This window comes from Triticum dicoccoides, chromosome 2A (genome assembly GCF_002162155.2).
Source record: "Triticum dicoccoides isolate Atlit2015 ecotype Zavitan chromosome 2A, WEW_v2.0, whole genome shotgun sequence".
NCBI lineage: Eukaryota > Viridiplantae > Streptophyta > Magnoliopsida > Poales > Poaceae > Triticum > Triticum dicoccoides.
In genome coordinates this window covers 48,179,777-48,192,347 of record NC_041382.1, presented here as the reverse complement: position 1 = coordinate 48,192,347, position 12,571 = coordinate 48,179,777, and the positions used below count along the sequence as shown (strand labels likewise).

General features: G+C 50.7%; 1 long non-coding RNA gene across 1 annotated transcript; it reads left to right on the top strand.

Moving 5' to 3' along the window:
* Nucleotides 1–706: 706 nt before the first annotated feature.
* On the top strand, nucleotides 707–2,112 carry LOC119358887. The gene is made up of 3 exons (XR_005172317.1): nucleotides 707–840; nucleotides 921–1,276; nucleotides 2,066–2,112. It is a non-coding gene; the product is annotated as an uncharacterized LOC119358887 (long non-coding RNA).
* The last annotated feature ends 10,459 nt before the right edge of the window (nucleotides 2,113–12,571 follow it).

The window sequence follows — 12,571 nt, the reverse complement described above, 5'->3', positions numbered from 1 at the left end:
GTTTTCAAAAGTTGCATTCGTCCGGGTTCTCCCCGTTCCTTCTGTTGTCCGTTCTGAGCCCAGACACACTTGCACGCGCCCGTGGCACGTCCGAAATAGTATTTTATAAGTGGCCGGGAAATGTTCTTGGATTGGGATGAAAGTTGGCGTGCGGTCTTATTTTAGTGTAGGAAGACCGCCTGTCAAATTTCATCGCGTCCGGAATCCGTTTGATAGCCCAACCGTTAAACTATAGCGGCAGTATAGCCGGTCTTTTCGTCGAACGTTTTCGGTCTCCGGAAACCGTTGTCGGGCTGCCATCTCTTCTCTTCTCTCAGCCCAAGGTTTCCTGCACAGCCCGTTATCTAGCCCACCTACCTACCCCTCCGCTCCGGACCGTCCGATGGTGATCGAATGGATCCGAAACGGAGCTAATTCCCATAACCCTAAACCTGCCTATTTAAACCACCTCCCCCTTCCAAATCTGGTCATCCCTCTCCTCCCTCGTTTCCCGTGCCATCCTAACCAGCCGCCGCCGCCATCCTCCTTGTTTTCCGGCGCCACCTCGTCCCTGCCACTTGGCGCGTAGCCATTGGCTGCGCCGCCACCCAGCGCTGCCCGTGGCCAGTACCAAGCCGCCACATCGCCCCGGTCCTTTCCTCCACCGCGCCAGGCCCATCCGCGGCCTGCCCGAGCCCATCTGGGCCCGGACGAACTCCTCCCGTGCCCCCAGGCTCCCCGCATGCCCGAGCCGCTCTCTCCTCTACCCCGCTGGATCGAGGGAACGGAGGGTCCTGCCCCGCCTCGCCGGAGCTGCCTCCCCGCCGGCGAGCACCTTCACCAGGCCGCCTCTGTCGCCAGGTCGCCGTTGTCATCGCTGCTTGCCCCGTTTCCCCTCTTCTTCCCTGGCCTCACGAGCTCCCATCTCCTTTTGTCTCCAGGAGCTCGCCGCAGGAGTCCTCGTCGCCGCCGGCCTCGTTTTGCTACGTCGTCGGCCGGATCTGAGATCCCCCTCGCCGGATCCGGTTCTTCTCAGCGCCCACGACGAGATCCGGCCAGTCTCCCTGCAAATCCCTGCCTCGTCCGCCTCCGGCTCGTCGACGAGACGGCGAACGCCCGCGCGACGTGCGCGTTGACCGCGCTTCTCCTCGTCGTGGTCTCATTGAGCGCATGGGCCAGGAGCTTGCAAGCCCAGCTGCAACCTCCACCGAACCAAGCCGGCCTATCTTCTCCTCTCCTTCGACCCGGCGCTCTCGCAGCCTGCAGCCAGCTCCAGCGACTGGGCCTTGGCCCATGGGTGAGCTCCCCGCAGCTCCTCCTATATTGGCCCAGTCCAACAGATTTGGCCCGTTGATGTTTTTTTTCCTGCCCGCATATTTATCTTTTATCCACAGAAGACCTGTTTTGTAGAAAACCCCCTAAGCTCCATGCATTTAATAACTTCTCAACCGTGCATCGGTTTAAAATAATTTATATATGTAAAATGCTTAGAATTTTGTGTAGATTAATAATATCCAACTTTCAAACATGTTTAAAATGTTTAAACTACTGTTTGATTAAATTTGCTTAAATAACTTGTTAAAATGTTTTATTTCGTAACTAATTAACTGTAGCTCCAAACTTAACAAACTTTATATGTAAATGGGGTGGAATAAAGCCTAGTTTAACATGGTGGCATCACTTTGCATGTTTAATAACTCTAAAATATGGTTTTGGGGCAGAACAGTATCAAACCCATATATTGCACATGAGGAGTTTCCGGACTTGTTGTTTGTTGTTCCGGCCTTATTTAAAATTGCCTAGATATGTAGTTTTCATATGCTTCACCTCTTGCCATGCTAACCAACATTTAATTTTGTTGAGTACATAAACGGGAGAGAACTAAATAATTGTTGTGGTGTTTCGTCAATATGCAACTCGTTGCATATTGAGCTCCATTTAACTTGTAGTTTTGTTTGTGCACTTTGCCATGCCATGCTTCATTAAACCGGACATGCATCATACTTGGTTGTGCATCATGCCATGTTGATGTGATGGTTATTTACTATGTTGTTTGCTTCTTTCCGGTGTTGCTTCTTCGGGTTAGTTCCGATAAAGTCGCGTTTGTGAGGATCCGTTCGACTACGTCTGTTTGTCTTCTTCATGAACTCGTTCTTCTTCCTTGCGGGATCTCAGGCAAGATGACCATACCCTCGAAATCACTTCTATCTTTGCTTGCTAGTTGCTCGCTCTTTCGCTATGCTGCGATACCTACCACTTGCTATATCATGCCTCCCATGTTGCCATGTCAAGCCTCTAACCCACCTTTCCTAGCAAACCGTTGTTTGGCTATGTTACTGCTTTGCTCAGCCCCTCTTATAGCGTTGCTAGTTGCAGATGAAGCTGAAGTTTGTTCCATGTTGGAACATGGATATGTTGGGATATCATAATATCTTTTATCTTATTTAATGCATATATATATACTTGGTAAGGGTGGAAGGCTCGGCCTTATGCCTGGTGTTTTGTTCCACTCTTGTCGCCCTAGTTTCCGTCATATCACTGTTATGTTCCTTGATTTTGCATTCCTTACATGGTTGGGTGTTATGGGGACCCCTTGACAGTTTGCTTTGAATAAAACTCCTCCAACAAGGCCCAACCTTGGTTTTACCATTTGCCTCACCACCACCTACTTTTCCCTTGGGAGTCACACTCCCGAGGGTCATCTTTATTTTAAGCCCCCCCGGTCCAGTGCTTGTCTAAGTGTTGGTACGAACTAGAGTCCTTTGCAGTGCCACCTCGGGGAAACTTGAGGGATGGTTTTAGTTGTACGGAGCGCTCATCCGGTGTTGCCCTGAGAACGAGATATGTGCAGCTCCTATCGGGATGTCGGCACATCGGGCGGTCTTGCTGGTCTTGTTTTACCATTGTAGAAATGTCTTGTAACCGGGATTCCGAGTCTGATCGGGTCTTCCTAGGAGAAGGAATATCTTTCATTGGCCGTGAGAGCTTGTGATGGGCTAAGTTGGGACACCCCTACAGGGTTTGAACTTTCGAAAGCCGTGCCCGTGGTTATGGGCAGATGGGAATTTGATAATATCCGGTTGTAGAAAACTTGACACTTAACTTAATTAAAATGCATCAACCGCGTGTGTAGCCGTGATGGTCTCTTTCGGTGGAGTCCGGAAAGTGAACACGGTTCTTGTGTTATGCTTGAACGTAAGTAGTTTCAGGATCACTTCTTGATCACTTCTAGTTCACGACCGTGCATTGCTTCTCTTCTCGCTCTTATTTGTGTATGTTAGATACCATATATGCTAGTGCTTGCTGCAGCTCCACCTCACTACCTTTTCCTACCCATAAGCTTAAATAGTCTTGATCTCGCGGGTGTGAGATTGCTGAGTCCTCGTGACTCACAAATACTTCCAAATAGTTGCAGGTGCCGATGATACCAGTGCAGGTGATGCAATCCAGCTCAAGTGGGAGCTCGATGAAGATCTTGTTTCGTTGTGTTGTTTCGTTTCCTATTGATCAGTAGTGGAGCCCAGTTGGGACGATCGGGGATCTAGCATTTGGGGTTTTCTTCTTTTATTTCGGTTCCGTAGTCGGACCTTGATTGTATTCTGGATGATGTATGTTTAACTTGTATTTGTGTGAAGTGGCGATTGTAAGCCAACTCTTTATCCCTTTCTTATTCAGTACATGGGATGTGTGAAGATTACCCCTCTTGCGACAAGCCTACCATGCGGCTATGCCTCTAAGTCGTGCCCCGACACGTGGGAGATATAGCCGCATCGTGGGTGTTACAAGAGGGGCACCCCATAGACACAACAATTGATCTCTTGGATCTTTTAGCCGTGTGCGGTGCCCCTCTCCACCATAGTCCACCTCGATAATATCGTAGCGGTGCTTAGGTGAAATCCTACGATGGTAGAACATCAACATCGTCACCACGCCGTCGTGCTGACGGAACTCTCCCTCAAAGCTCGGCTGGATCAGAGTTCGAGGAACGTCATCGAGTTGAACGTGTGCAGAACTTGGAGGTGTCGTGCGTTTGGTACTTGATCGGTCGGATCGTGAAGACGTACGACTACATCAACCGCGTTGTGCTAACACTTTCGCTTTTGGTCTACGAGGGTACGTGGACACACTCTCCCCTCTCGTTTCTATGCATCACCATGATCTTGCGTGTGCGTAGGAATTTTTTTGAAATTACTACATTCCCCAACAATCCCTTGGTCAAGATGTCGACAAACTGTTGGGTGGTCGGTACATGAAGAACACGAAGCTGACCCAACTGCACCTTCTCGCGCACAAAGTGAACATCGAGCTCAATGTGTTTGGTGCGCTTGTGCTGCACCGGATTAGTCGTGAGATAGGTGGCCGACACGTTGTCACAGAAGACCACAGTAACTTTCGGAAGAGAAATCCGAAGCTCACCAAGAAGGTGATGAAGCCAACAAGTCTACGCAACAACGTTGGCAACAGCTCGGTACTCGGCCTCAGCACTTGAACGGGAGACAGTAGGCTGCCGTTTAGAGGACCAGGAGACCAGAGAGTCACCGAAGAAGACACAATAGCCAGACATGGAACGCCGAGTGTCGGGACAGCCAGCCCAATCCGCGTCAGTATACGCAATAAGCTCAGTCGAGGCGGATGCATGGAGACGAAGACCGTAGGTCGGAGTGCCACGAATGTACCGAAGAATGCGCTTGACCAAAGACCAGTGAACATCACGGGGCGAGTGCATATGCAAGCAAACTTGCTACACCGCAAACTGGATGTTTGGTCTGGTGAGTGTAAGATACTGAAGGGCACCCACAATGCTGCGGTAAAGAGCGACGTTAGTGGCAGGCTGGCCAGCGGTGGCGGAGAGCTTCGGCTTGGCCTTAGCAGGTGTGGCGGCTGGCTTGCAGTCAGTCATGCCGGCACGGCCCAGAAGATCAAGAGCGTACTGGCCCAGATGCAGAAAGAACCCAGTAGCATCGCGTCGCACATTAATGCCGAGGAAGAAGTGCAACGCGCCGAGGTCCTTGAGCTGAAACTTAGAACCAAGATGACCAATGATGTCGCGAAGAAGATCTGCTCGGGAGGCAGTGATGGCAATATCATCAACATAGAGCAGAAGCATAGCCACATGATCAGCCCGATGCAGCACGAACAACGACGTGTCAGAGGTGGTGCTGCGAAACCCAAGAAGGCCAAGGAACGTGGCGATGCACTGGCACCAGGGGCACAAAGCCTGTTTGAGGCCATATAATGACCGTGACAACAGGCAGACATCATCCGGACGCTGAGGGTCGACGAACCCAGTCGGCTGCTGACAGAGAACTCGCTCCTGAACACGGCCGTACAAAAAAGCATTGTTGATGTCGAGCTGATGTACGAGCCAGCGGCGAGAGGCGGCCAGCTGAAGAACCACACTAATCGTGGCAGGTTTGACAACCGGAGAGAAAGTCTCAGAGAATTCAACGCCGGCACGTTGTGCAAATCCACGAACAACCCAGCGAGCCTTGTACCTGTCGAGAGAACCTTCCGGGAGGAGTTTGTGATGAAAAACCCACTTGCCCAAGATGACGTTCGCTCCAGGGGGACGAGGAACAAGGGTCCAAGTCCGGTTGGCGACAAGAGCGTCGTACTCAGCGCGCATAGCGGCGGTCCAATGCGGATCACTCAACGCAGAATGCACCAAGCGCGGAACCGGAGAGAGGGTCGTGACGCTGAGGTTGTGGTAGCACGGATTCGGTTGGCGCACACCGGCCTTGGCACGCGTCACCATGTGGTGGTGAGGCAGCGGGCGTGGACCGCGGCGAGGGGCCACAACAGCCGGCTCGGATGATGATGACGACGTAGGCGATGCCGCGGGTGTTGGTGTCGAGGGCGTCGTCGAGGCTGGAGACGGCCCGGCCATGGATGGCGACAAGGGCGCTGACGGGGCCGAGAGAGCCGGATCCTCCTAAGCCAACGAAGAGCCAGAGGGCCTGGTCGTAGACGGCGATGAGGGCGCAGACGGGGAAGAGGGGGTCGGCTCCTCCTGAGCGGACAAGGCCCTCGAGGGCCCGGCTGGGGGCGTGCCCGACTCCTCCAGAGCCGAGAGTCGGGGGCCCGGCGAGGCCTGGGAGGCCGGATCCTCCAGAGCCAAGAGGCGGGATGTGACGCCCCCGATTTGACCGTACACTAATCATACACGCAAATGTGTACGATCAAGATCAAGGATTCACGGGAAGATATCACAACACAACTCTAGACACAAATTAAAATAATACAAGCTTTATATTACAAGCCAGGGGCCTCGAGGGCTCGAATACATAAGCTCGAAAACACAAGAGTCAGTGGAAGCAACAATATTTGAGTACAGACATAAGTTAAACAAGTTTGCCTTAAGAAGTCTAGCACAAAAGAAACAACGATCGAACAGGCAAGGCCTCCTGTCTGGGAGCCTCCTAACTACTCCAAGTCGTCCGCGGCCATCACGTTGTAGTAGGCACCCTTGAGGTAGTAGTAATCATCAGTGGTGTCGTCTGGCTCCTGGGATCCGTCATCTGGTCGCAACAATCGGGTATATGCAAAAAAGAGGTAGCAAAGAAACCGTGAGTACTCATCCAAAGTACTCGCAAGACTTACATCAGATCTAAACTAAGTATGCATCTGTATCAAAGGAAATGGGCTGTATCTGTGGACTAAACTGCAGAATGCCAGAAAAGAAGGGAAAAGCCTAGCCTATCGAAGACTAGCACCTTCAAGCATCTTCAAGCATCTTGCAACATCAGAAGAGATAAGAGTAGCATAAAGTAAAGTAGCAGTAGTGTCATCAACCTCGGCCAGAGATCCTTTCTCGACTCCCTGCGAGAAAGCAATCACAGAGCCATACTATCCATTTCTCATCACAATCCGATTCTCATCACAAGTATCCAGTTCTAGTTGTATCAATCGGGATACAACTCCAAGTGTCCGTTACCGTAGGACAGGCTATCGATAGATGTTTTATTCCCTGCATGAGTGCACCAACTTACCCATCATGCTCGACTAACTCCGGCCGGACACACTTTCATGGGTCATGCCCGGCCTCGGCCAAACAATACGCCGCAACCCGACCTAGGCTTAATAGAGAGGTTAACACGCCGGACTAGACCTATGCCCCCAGTGGTCATGGGCCATCTTCCCGGGAACTCCTGCACGTTGCGTACGCGGCGGGTGAGCAGACCTAGCTACCTTCTTAAACAAGGCAGGAGCTTACGCAGTCCAACCCGACGCGCGCCGCTTAGTCGCTGACGTCGATTAAGCTTTGGCTGATGTATACGACGCAGAACGCCCATACTATGCCCACGTGATGGTTAGTGCTATTAGGCCAGAGGGCCCTTGGATCAAATATCCAAACCGTAGTGGATTAGGAGCACGCGGTAACAAGCAGAGACTCACGAAAGATGTGACCCCGTTGCCCCGTCTCGAGTACTTGCGGCAAGGGCTACGAATGCCCGGCCACGCCTCCTAAGTATCTCGCGGGCACCTTCCAGGTCAACCCGACTCCACATCACTCGCTATTAAGCTCGCGCGGGTAACCCTCAAGGTAGACCTGTCTTTAGTAACATGGTTCAGTGTAAAGTCATAGTAATCATAGTAACTGGGTGTCTAACACCAAGGGGAAAACCCGAGGAATCACCCCCAGTGAATCCCACTCGATGTAATCATCAAGGTGAACGTAAGAGGAACCACCACCGAGGTTCATGATGTCTACTACACAACCTTCTTCTTGTAGACGTTGTTGGGCCTCCAAGTGCAGAGGTTTGTAGGACAGTAGCAAAGTTACCTCAAGTGGATGACCTAAGGTTTATCAATCCGTAGGAGGCGTAGGATGAAGATGGTGTCTCTCAAGCAACCCTACAACCAAATAACAAAGAGTCTCCTGTGTCCCCAACACACCCAATACAATGGTAAATTGTATAGGTGCACTAGTTCGGCGAAGAGATGGTGATACAAGTGGTATGTGGATAGTAGATAAAGGTATTTGTAATCTATAATTATAAAAAATAGCAAGGTAACTAATGATAAAAGTGAGCGTAAACGGTATTGCAATGCTAGGAAACAAGGCCTAGGGTTCATACTTTCGCTAGTGTAAGTTCCCTCAACAATAATAACATAATTGGATCACATAACTATCCCTCAACATGCAACAAAGAGTCACTACAAAGTCACTAATAGCGGAGAACGAACAAAGAGATTATGGTAGGGTACGAAACCACCTCAAAGTTATTCTTTCCAATCAATCCGTTGGGCTATTCCTATAAGTCTCACAAATAGCCCTAGAGTTCGTACTAGAATAACACCTTAAGACACAAATCAACCAAAACCGTAATGTCACCTAGATACTCCAATGTCACCTCAAGTATCCGTGGGTATGATTATACGATATGCATCACACAATCTCAGATTCATCTATTCAACCAACACATAGAACCTCAAAGAGTGCCCCAAAGTTTCTACCGGAGAATCACGACGAAAACGTGTGCCAACCCCTATGCATAGGTTCATGGGCGGAACCCGCAAGTTGATCACCAAAACATACATCAAGTGAATCACGTGATATCCCATTGTCACCACAGATATCCATGGCAAGACATACATCAAGTGTTCTCAAATCTTTAAAGACTCAATCCGATAGGATAACTTCAAAGGGGAAACTCAATTCATTACAAGAGAGTAGAGGGGGAAGAAACATCATAGGATCCAAATATAATAGCAAAGCTCGCGATACATCAAGATTGTATCACCTCAAGAACACAAGAGAGAGAGATCAAACACATAGCTACTGGTACATACCCTCAGCCCCGAGGGAGAACTACTCCCTCCTCGTCATGGAGAGCACCGGGATGATGAAGATGGACACCGGAGAAGGATTGCCCCCTCCGGCAGGGTGCCGGAATGGGTCTAGATTGGTTTTTGGTGGCTACGGAGGCTTCTGGCGGCGGAACTCCCGATCTATTGTGTGTTCTGGAAGTTTTAGGGTACGGCGATATATATGGGTGCAGGAAGTATGTCGGAGGAGCCACGGGGGCCCCACGAGGTAGGGGGCGTGCCCCCCACCCTTGTGGGCAGCCCGTGTCTCCCCTGACATGCACTCCAAGTTCCATGGGTTGCTTTCCTTCCAAAAATAACTTCTCCAGTTGATTTCGTTCCGTTTTGACTTCATTTGATATTCCTTTTCTTCGAAACACTGAAATAGGCATAAAATAGCAAATCTGGGCTGGGCCTCCGGTTAATAGGTTAGTCCCAAAAATAATATAAAAGTGGAAAATAAAGCCCAATATTGCCCAAAACAGTAGATAATATAGCATGGAGCAATCAAAAATTATAGATACGTTGGAGACGTATCAGTTCACACTTGAGGGGTTGCACGACAGAGTCGTATCGGAAGTGGTTAAGGCGGAATCACCCTCGATGACCATGACCGAATAGCTACACTACAGGGTTAACATCAGAAGTGCTATAGAGGTCTCACCCTCGGCACTCGATAGTAACCAAGTAGTGTCAAGCAACTAAGGGGAAAGTGATCTGCAGTGCCGGGGCCTGGTCTTCGATCACGTTGATCGAGTCATTGATGATGAATCAGGGGCAACAAGGACAAGGTGGGGTCACTGATGGATCTCTAACCAACCTATACTAAGCAGTTTAGGATAAGCAGGTAAGGTATGAAAGCAGGTAACAAAAATAGGCTATGCATCAGAGTAGGATCATACATAAAGCAATACTAGATCTAATGCAAGCATGAGAGGGAAAGAAATGGGCAATATCGGAATGCTCAAGGGGGGTTTGCTTGCCTGGTTGCTCTGGCAAGGAGGGGGGTCGTCGTCGACGTAGTCGATCACAAGGGCAACATCGGTCTTGGGGTCTACCGGAGAGAAGAGGGGGAAGAAACAGTAAATATAAAGCAAACATAGCACCACAAAGCATAACATGGCAATAAGATGTGTCGGGTGTGACCTAATGTATGGCTACACGATATAGGTGAAGGGGGAATTCAACCGGGATGTTTTCCCGGTTCCGGACCTGTGTCAGACAGATGACCGGAGGGGAATGTTCCATGTTCAGATAGTTAGAGGCATCTGACATGTATGTGGGTAGCGTATTCGGGTTCGTCTCGTCGTTCTGAGCAACTTTCATCTATAACGTTTTTCGACCGAGCTACGGTTTATTTAATATGATATTCTAAAGTTTTTATTAACTTCTAGAATTTGATTATTTATTTCAACATTATCCAGAATAGTAAATGCTGATGTCAGCATGACATCATGCTGACGTCAGCAGTCAACTGTGCAGTTGACTGGGTCAACTACGTGTGGGTCCCGCATGTCATACACTGTTTAGTTTAATTAGGCTTTAGCTAATTAATTATTGTTTAATTAAACTAACTAGTAAATTGGATTAGTTAATTAGGATTAATTAACTTAATCAATCAATTAATTAATTATTTTAATTATTTTTTAATCATTTTTTATTCATTCTGGGGCGGGCCCTACGTGTCATTGCCCCAGGGGGCCTATCGGGCATGGCCCGAACGGGCATGCAGGCAGCGGGCGAAGCGCCCGTCGAGGCCGTCCCGAGGCGACGGGCGGGCGATGAGCAAGGCCGCGGTCGGCGGCAGCGGCAGAGCAACGAGCCGGCGAGCGAAGCGCTGCGGCTGCGGCAACGGTAGCCGCGCTAGAGAGCGGCGGCGAGCCGCGCGGGGTCGTGGTCGGGCGCGAGGGGCGCGGCCATGGGCGACGTGCGGCGGGCGCGCAGGGCGGCGATGCGCGGGCGTGTTTGGGGTGCGGCCATGGGACGGAGCGGCGCGTGCGGTCGCGGAGGACGGTGGAGCGCGTCTAGTGGGGTGGCCGGAGCGGAGCGGGCACGGCCCCAGGCGGAGGCCTCGGCAACGAGTGAGGGACGCGGGGGGAATGGGGGGCAGTGAGCAGTGTGGAGGCTGCGGCGGGGCTGTGCGGGCAGGCGCAGCGCGGCGGAGCAGGAGGGGCCGGAGCGGGGCGACGCCAGCACGCGACACTAGGGGATGGCGGGACTGGACGGAGGAGAGGCCGGGCCTCACCGTGAGGCCGTAGGGTCCGACGCAGTGGGGGTTGAGGCGGAGGACGAATAAAAACGACGTCGGCGTTGCACGGGAGGAGCTGGTGGTGCTGGATGGATGCTCCGATGGTCGACGCGGCGCGGGCCGTCGGTGACGAGGCGGTCGGGCAGGGACGACCAACATCAGCAGGGCGCGCGGAGGAGCTGTGGCGAGCGCCCACGCGCACCGTCAGGCGCCGGGCACGACCTGGTGCGGCCATGGGAGGCGCGTGGTGCGGGCGGCGCCGGCGGCAGGGGCATGCGGCAGGGGCGGGGCCAGCGGCCCTGCAGGTGGAAGGAGGAGGCGGCGACGATGCGGTCTGGAGGGGGGTTTGCTCCCCCGATCCAGAAATAGAGCGGGGAGAGGGAGGAGTGGGGATCGGGGGTAGTGGGTTACCGGTTAGGGTTTCGGGTGGTGGGAAATGGGGTTATGCCGGGGGAGGTGGGCCGACCGAGGTGGGCTGGCCGACAGGGCCGGCCAGTTGGCCGAGGCCCAAAGGCAATGGGGGGTGGTTTCACATTTTTTTTGCTTTTCCTTTTTTTTCATTTCAAAACAAAACTAGTTTTTTAATACAAGAACTGCACCTAAAATCCTATTATAGTTTAGGCTACTATCACCTTTAGTTTGATAGCCAGATAAGTTAGTCTGCATTAGTTTAATATTTTAAAAGCATTTAAATATTTGTTTTAGCCACTGTTTGATCATATAAGGGCACTTAAAAACTTTATAAAAGTTTTGGTTCAACCACCAAAACTAGTTAGGGATTAGTTGCCACATGACGAATATTTTAGTTTTGATAATTGAAAACTTTTACCGATCGACTTTATTTTGTATTTGAAATCTGAACTGGGTTTCGAACCGATGCGAGTTTATCAATAGTAATTGCGGTGACGTGGCGTCATCTACAGGGAATTACTGTAGCTTAACTATCCGGGCGTCACAATTCTCCTCCACTACTAGAAATCTCGTCCCGAGATTTTTAAGAGGTGAAGTAAGGGGAAAGGATTTGGTTACGAAATCCTAACAAATCTTCTCGGTCTTGGTTGCTCATCTCAAAGAGGTCAATCCATGGCATTGATGTCTTCATTCCTATGCATCAGGCATCATGATGAAGTTGTCGTCCTTCCTTCAGGACCTTCACCAAACTTACGAAAGGATGAAAGGGGAAAAACTCTATAAGGACGGGTTCAAACAAGATTGAGAAACGGACGGTTAACTCATGGGAAGAAGCATAAGTATCTCTCAAATTGAAACTTAAGAAGATATCGAGAGAAAAGTAAGAAGGTACCACGAGAAGTTTCAAATGGATAGGCAATCATTCGATGTTAGAAACAACGGGCGAAAGGGGTACACAACAACAAGATTGAGTATTGCGTCTGTTACCAGAATAGATCACAAGGCAGGTGGCCCGTGAACTACATACGAAGTCAAGCTCTAGGAATAACTTTGGCAACCGGGTGTACAGGAGAGTCAGGTTTCGATCCTGTGGAACTGTGGGTTATGGGCCCACCCTGTGGGTTA